The sequence below is a fragment of the Solanum stenotomum genome, chromosome 3, assembly GCF_019186545.1.
Source record: "Solanum stenotomum isolate F172 chromosome 3, ASM1918654v1, whole genome shotgun sequence".
NCBI classification, from domain to species: domain Eukaryota; kingdom Viridiplantae; phylum Streptophyta; class Magnoliopsida; order Solanales; family Solanaceae; genus Solanum; species Solanum stenotomum.
In genome coordinates, this window is record NC_064284.1 from 66,988,656 (window position 1) to 66,996,919 (window position 8,264).

Consider the following 8,264-nt stretch of genomic DNA (forward strand, 5'->3'; position numbering starts at 1 on the left):
TTAATTATACGAAGAGCATGGAGAGGTAATAAAGACTAGTTTTATTTATTGATTTGATATTATTTAGATAACATACAGAAACAGGTTCAGTAACTTGCATATGCAAAGTTCACTTATTTAAATNACCCTGATAGAAATAATTTTGGAAATTATCTTGTTTGAGAAGTTACACAAACTAATAGGTCTAAGCTGAGAGAAGCTATCAGGAGCATTCACTTTAGGAATCAATGCAAAGCATGTGCGTGTTAAGAATTTAGTCAGCTCAGCACCCTGAAAAAAAAGAAACCACAAAATTAATTATGTCCAATTTGATAATATTCCAAGTTACCTGATAAAAAAGTCCATTGAATCCATCAGGTCCCGCTGAGCTATTTGGATCCATGGAGAATATAGCATTTTTTATCTCCTCTTCTGTGGGTGTGGAATGGATCATGATATTGTCATCCTCGGTGATAATTTGTTGACAATGTTTGAGAATATGCATATTAAAGTTGCTAGGTTGTTGAGCAAATATGTTGCTGAAGAAGTCAATGGTTGCGTCTGATATGTTCTGTGGACCTTCAACCCAAGTACCATGTCTGTCTTTGATCTTATGAATTTGAGACCTCCTTCTCCGATCCCTAATGACACTGTGAAAGTATTTGTAATTTGTATCTGCATCGGCAATCCATTTTAGTCTAGCCTTTTGTCTAAGGATAGAGTCTTGCAGCTTGAGCCACTTGATTATATTCTGCTTGAGTTCTATGAAGCACTTACCTATGATGATCAGAATCATCTACATATCTTCAATATGGCTGATTTAATGCTCCAATGTCATAAACTTATCAAAACATTTTTGATACATTTCTTAGACCATTTGCTAAGCTCTTTAGAAAGAGCTTTAAGCTTCTGGTGTAAAGACCACATAGCATTATCGTGAACTGTCAGCTCCTATATAGACCTAACTAAATGGAGAAAATCCTTGTGTTCTGTCCAAATTAAGGAATCTAAAATATTTAATAATGTTTTGGGAGGCTATGGAACATGACATCAGCATGAGATTATGGTCTGATCCTGTTTTTGCTAAGTGTTCTACTTTGATATTTGAAAAAATAGAGGCCCATTCATCGTTGTGAAGGACTCTGTGTATTCTTTGGCTGATTTTGTGCTTCCCTCTTCTTCTATTAGACCAAGTATGCACTTTACCTATGAAGCCAGAGTCTGTCATCTCACAATTATTCATACATGTAACAAAATCAATATCTTTACTAAGTCTGAAATGAACCCCACCTCTTTTTTCTTCAGCATTCATGATTGACTTAAAGTCTCCTCCAATTATCCAAGGACCATGAATCATGTGTCTAAGAGTTCTTAGTTTACCCCAAAGATACATTATTTTAGCCGATCTCGATCTTGTATAAACCATTGGGATCCAGAAGTTATTAGAATTCCCTATGAAGTTGCAGTTAAAGGTGATTTGTTGTCTATTTTTAGCAAAAATAGTACAGGTGATATTGGAGTTCCAGAAGCACCAGATCTTGCTATGTTTGTTAGACACTGCATGATCAAAACCAAGTTTCCTTTGGTATCTATCAATTTTGGTACTATCCAAGAAAGGCCCGGCCCTTGAAGAGCAACAAAGTCTATTTTGTGAAGTTTGACTAGTTGATCTAGTCTTAAATAAGCTCCATTTGATTTCATCCATCTTATATTCCATATAATGAGTTTAATCAATAGGAAATATTGGGGTTTGTAGTAGCCAATTTATTTTCATCAGTGGCATTGATGTCACATTTTTTTCCATTCTTTCTTGTCTTTTGATTTTGTCCCCGAGGGGATAAACCTTGTTTTTGGATCACCTCTTCTTGTTCTTGCATCGTAGGATCTGGTTCCTTTGGGAATGGAGCAAATGCGTCTATGAGGTTGTCATCCACCTACTCATCTTATTCTTCCACTGTCTCTAGGAAGCTTTCAACAATATCATCATCTGATGAGGTGTTATCAATGTGTTCTTCACTAGCATCATGGAAATATTCATGATTTTCGTTATCTGGTAAATATGGTTTGTGTATTTCTTCCCCGTCAACACAAACCTTTTGTAATGTACCCAAGTCAACTACGAGTTTGAGACCTTTTGCTTGGATGCAGATTGTATTCATTGTCATAGGAAATACAATTTGATCACTAGAGTTGTTGGCATTGTCGTTGTCTGCATTATTTTGTTTTCCTGATTGAGAAGTGGGGATCATTTGTTTACCATTTCTATTGTTTGGATTTGCAATAACATCTGGTTGCTTTGTAGCTTTGTTGTCAATGAATTTTCCTTCCAAAATATTTTTGGTTTTGTGTTTCCACCACATCATGTTCTTGACTTTCAAGAAATGGGTGGTGTATTGTTGTTGTTTTTTGCTCTTACTGCTCTTGATTTTCTTAGAATGAGCTGGGACTTTTTCAATATTTTCTCGGAGAGTTTGGACCAATTTGATTTTTTTCGGCTGATCCTGATCATTTTCTACCTCAGGTTGCTTACTTCCTCCTTCAACAATTTTATCTTACATGTTTATGCTACTTCCCTCAGTGAGTTATGCCTTACTTGCTTCTCCCATCTTTCCTTTTCCTTTCTCGACATTAGAATTCCCAATTTTATTAGAGCTACTAACCGTTTTTGTCTTATTCTTATTTCTGGTGACCTTTGTAAAGCCTTCCTCATCCATATCTTGAACAATTTGGGAAATGTTGGCCTTGTTACTCTTTATTTCCTTGTCGTGGCCCTGTGTCATCTCTTTGTGGTTCTGGATGGTCTGGCTAGCTTTTCCCTCATCAGTTTGTGACCCTTCTTCCTTTGTTCTATTGCCTTTAGTGGCTTCAATTTTGCAGTTAGTTATGTCTTTGTTCTATTGCCTTTAGTGGCTTCAATTTTGCAGTTAGTTATGTCATGACCTTGCAGATTGCAAGTTCTACAAAACGAAGGGATGCCCTCATAAGTAAGAATATGTCCATGCCCTTTAAGGCTGCCTCCTTGTTTTTCAGACCAACCCAGACAGATTGCGGGAGGGGTTTCAAATGATCGACCTCTACTTTTACTTTAGCGAGATTAGGCCTAGACCGTATGACAGTAGCAACATCTTCTTTCAAGGGGTTTCCAACCTGAGCTAAAATTTGTTTCAGATAGTCCCAATTAAACAAATGGTACTTCAATTCGGGAAGTACCACCCAGATTGGTAATTTAAAAAAATTACTGTCTGAGGGTAGGTCCACGACGCAGAGATCTATTTAAATTTTGGTCGCGAAAATACTTTTTGAGGCAGAACGGTCTGTGACTGCTCCGCTCCGCGAAATGATTTTTTTCCAAATCTGGGGAGCAGGTCCGCGACGCGGAGTCGGTGTCCAGATTTTCCCGACTAATTTTCTTCTTCGTTTTCCATCCCCAATTCGCCCAAACTCAGTTCATTTTCCCAAATTTTGTTTAGATATCGATACCTAGCAAATGTACCTAAGAACCTAACTTCAATCAACTCAATAATTTGACGTAATGATCTCAGAAAATTCTCAATATCAGCCCAACTCAAGAACAATATCAAATTCAAGAATATATATCAAGAACATCAACTTTCAAACTTTTTTAGGATTTTCACGCTGAAATAAACATGTTTGGTACGTGGGTGAACGAACTCAATGTTATGAAAGTCTCGCATACCTTGTAGGGGTTAACCTTTGGCGAAATCCACACGAAAAATCTGCAAGAATTCGACGAACTATGAACTTTTCTTCTCTTTTCTCCAAGCCCTAGCGTATTTTGTTAAAAGAGTAATTAATCTAATTCTGATTAGAGTCTAACTTAATTACCAAAAACAAATTAAAACAATTGGGCAAGGAAAAGACCAAACTACCCTTTAAAAATCCGGATTGGACTTTCCTTACTCAAACAACCCAACTTCCAAAGGGGCTTAACTCACTCATACGAACTCGGAATCGTGCAAACTCAGCGGCGTTGGAAAGGAGTTATGGCGATTTGAAGTTGGCCAAAAACTCAACTAACATACTTCACAATTTTCCAGAATTTCATAATCTTTCCAAAAATGATTCTTTCCCCAACTTTTAACTTTTTTCTAGTTATTTCAATTGCGAGATGTTACAATATCTCTCCCTTGGGAACATTCGTCCTCGAATGTGATAACTCTTACTAGGCTAAGGGTGTAATATCAATCATACATTTCAAACACCTAATAAGCAAAGCAAACACAACATGCCAATTTATAAATAAAATGCCAAGAAAAGGATTAGTACCTTGATTTGGAACTTCTACGGATTCGAAGAGATGTGGATATCTCTTCTTCATATCCTCCTCAGCTTCCCAAGTAGCTTCCTCAACAAAGGACTTTAACTTATGCTACTTCCTTAGTCCTCAACTTGCGAACTTGGCAATCTAGACTCTGAACAGGAATCTCCTCATAAGATAAGCTATCCCTGATCCCAATATCTTCAGTTGGTATGATCAATGAAGGATCACCCATTCACTTCTTCAACATAGAGACATGAAATACCGGATGAACCGCTGCTAACTCTTGTGGTAACTCCAACTCATAAGCTACTTTATCAATCCTCTTGGCTATTTGATAAGGTCCAATATACTGGGGACTAAGCTTCCCATTCTTACCAAATCTTATAACACCCTTCATGGTGAAACTTTTAAATACACTCAATCATCAACTTCAAACTCTAAGTCTCTTCTCCTAACATCAGTGTAGGAATTCTGACGATTCTGTGCCATTTTCAACCTCTCTTGAATCACTTTCACCTTCTCTGCTTGATGCACTAAATTTGATCCTATCAACCCAACTTCACCAACTTCAAACCATCTAATAGGAGATCTGCATCTTCTCCCATAAAGAGCTTCATAAGGAGCCATTTGGATGCTAGAGTAGTAACTATTATTGTTAGCGGACTCGATGAGAGGTAGGTGATCATCCCAATTACCTTTGAAATCAATTATGCATGCCCTCAACATATCCTCTAAGGTCAGAATAGTGCACTTTGCTTGCCCATTAGTCTGAGGATGAAAAGCAGGACTCAAGTTCACCATTAAACCCAAGCCTTTTTTAAAAGACTTCCAAAATTGTGCAGTAAATTGCGCACCTCGGTCTGAAATAATGAAGACCGAAACCCCATGAAATCTTACCACCTCTTGAATATATAGCATAGCATAATCTTCTGCTGAATGGGTAGCCTTTACCGGTAAAAACTGGGTTGATTTTGTCATTCTATCGACAATCACCCAAATAGAATTATGCTGCCTACGAGACCTTGGTAAACTTGTGATGAAATCCATATTAATCATCTCCCACTTTCATTCCGGAAGTTCTATATTCTGAGCCAAACCACTGGGCCTTTGGTGCTCTACTTTAACTTGTTGGCAATTCGGATACTTGGCCACAACCTCTGCAATGCCCTTCTTCATACTACTCCATCAATACACTTCTCTCAAATTGCGATACATCTTGGTAGAACCCGAATGAATGGAATATCTGGAGCTATGAACTTCCTCCATGATCCTCTCTTGGAGTCCATCCACTATTGGTACACACAATCTACCTTGATATCTCAATACGCCATCTCCCCCTTGTTCAAAAGCTAATACTTTTTTCTTATGAATATTTTCCTTCAATTAAAGCAAAATTGGGTCTTGGTCTTGCTTCTTTTTCACTTTTGACACTAATGAAGATTCAGCCGCATTCATCACTACTACTTCTCCTTTTGTGAAATCCATTAGTCGGACTCCCAAGCGTGCAAGTCTATGCACATCTTTCGCTAACTCTCTCTTCTCTTCCTCAACATAGGCGGTACTACCCATAGACAACCTACTCAAAGCATCAACAACAACATTCGCCTTATCTGGGTGGTAAAGAATACTCATGTCATAATCCTTGAGTAATTCTAACTACCTCCTTTGTCTAAGATTAAGATCTTTCTGAGTGAACACGTATTGGAAACTCTTGTGATCACTGAATACATTTACATGAACACCATACAAATAAAGACGCCATATCTTCAAAGCAAATACTACAACAGCCAACTCTAAGTCATGGGTTGGGTAGTTCTTCTCATGAACTTTCAAATGTCTAGAGGCATAAGCTATAACCTTTCCATTCTGCATGAACACACAACCCAAACCAAGTTTAGACGCATCACAATAGACCACAAAGCCTTGCGTACCTTCTGGTAAGGTCAACACTGGGGCAGTAGTCAACGTCTTCTTCAATTCCTGAAAGCTTTTCTCACAAGCTTCAGACCATTGAAATTTCACTATTTTCTGAGTCAACTTGGTCAAAGGAGACAAAATGACTAAGAACCCCTCTACGAATCTTCTATCATAGCCAGCCAAACCCAAGAAACTCCTAATATCAGTTGGAGATGTGGGTCTAGGCCAATTCTGTACTGCCTCAATTTTCTGAGTATCAACTTTAATTCCCTCTCCAGAAACAATATGACCTAAGAATGCCACAGACTCAAGCCAAAACTCACATTTAGAGAACTTAGCATATAACTCCTTATCTTTTAAAGTCTGAAGAACTATTCTGAGATGACTAGCATGATCTTCTTCATTCCTTGAATAGATTAGTATGTCATCAATGAAGACATTAACAAACATATCTAAATAAAGTTTGAATACTCTATTTATAAGGTCCATGAATATGTTGCAGGCACATTGGTCAAACCAAATAACATGACCAGAAACTCATAGTGATCGTAACGGGCTCTAAAGGTTGTCTTTGAAATATCACATTCCCTTAGTCTCAACTGATGGTAACCTGATCTGAGATCTATTTTTGAGAAACAGGAGGCACCCTGAAGTTGATCGAAAAGATCATCAATTATTGAAAGAGGATACTTGTTCTTGATGGTAACTTTGTTCAACTGAAGGTAATTTATACACATCCTAAGGGAACCATCTTTCTTTCTCACAAATAAAATCGGAGCTCCCCAAGGTGAGACACTTGGTTGAATGAAACTTTTTATCTAGGAGATCTTTCAACTATTATTTAAGCTCTTTTAACTCTGCTGGTGTCATTCTATATGGCGGAATAGATATAGAACGAGTATATGGAAGAACATTTATACCGAAGTCTATCTCTCTCTTAGGAGGGACTCCCGGTAGATCATCTGGGAATACTTCTGGAAACTCTTTTACTACTGGAACTGACTGAATATGAGGTATCTCAACACTATAGTCATTAACTCGAACTAAGTGATAGACATAACCCTTGGAAACTAACTTTCTTGCCTTAAAGTACGAAATGAAACGACCCTTAGGCACCGTTGAACTACTTTTCCACTCTAAGATTGGCTCATATGGATCTAAAACTTGACAACTCGAGTTCTACAATCAATGTAGGCATAACAGGCATGAAGCCAATCCATACCTAGAATGACATCGAAATCTACCATGTCTAACTTAATTAAATCAGCCATGGTGTCTTTGTGATCGATGGAAACAACACAATCATGATATACTCACTCAGCTAGAATAGACTCCCTAATAGGTGTAGAAACACAAAAGGGTTCACAGAGTTTCTCAGGAATAAAATCAAACTTATTTGCAACATAAGGGGTTACAAAAGATAAACTTTCTCCTGAGTCTAGCAAAGCATAAACATCAAAAGCAAAGACTTTGATCATACCAGTGACAACATATGGAGAGTTCTCTTGCTCTTGGCAACTAGTGATCGCATAAAGGCGGTTTTCTCCTCCGCCAGCACCGAAAGTAGCTCCTCTAAGTGCAGCCCTATCTGGTGGAGCAACTGATGACGATTAGGCCCGATTACCCTTATTTCCACTACCTTGCCGGTTTTTAGGACACTCTTTCATGAAGCGGCCCTCTTGTCCACACTTAAAGCAATATGTCTGGCCATCACGACACTTATCTGGATGGGTTCTACCACACCTAGCACATGCAGGAGCCCAGTTACCTCCTTGCACCACACGACTGTGCAGGTCTAGCTCTGTAGTTTTGTGAATTCTGCCCATTATGCTCACCTTTGTTTCTGGGTGCAGGTGCACTAGCAAATGATGGAGTAGGTCCCTTTTGCTTTTGCTGAAAGGACGAATGGTTCACATTCCCTTTCTGCTGCTCGGACTCATTCCCTGTCTTAACTTTCTTATTTCTGAACTCTTCTCTATCCCTCAGCTTCTCTTTTTCAACCTGCTGCACATAGACCATCAACCTTGATATGTCCATGTCCCAAATTAGCATTGCTGCCCTGCCCTTCTTGCTTGATAGACGGGAC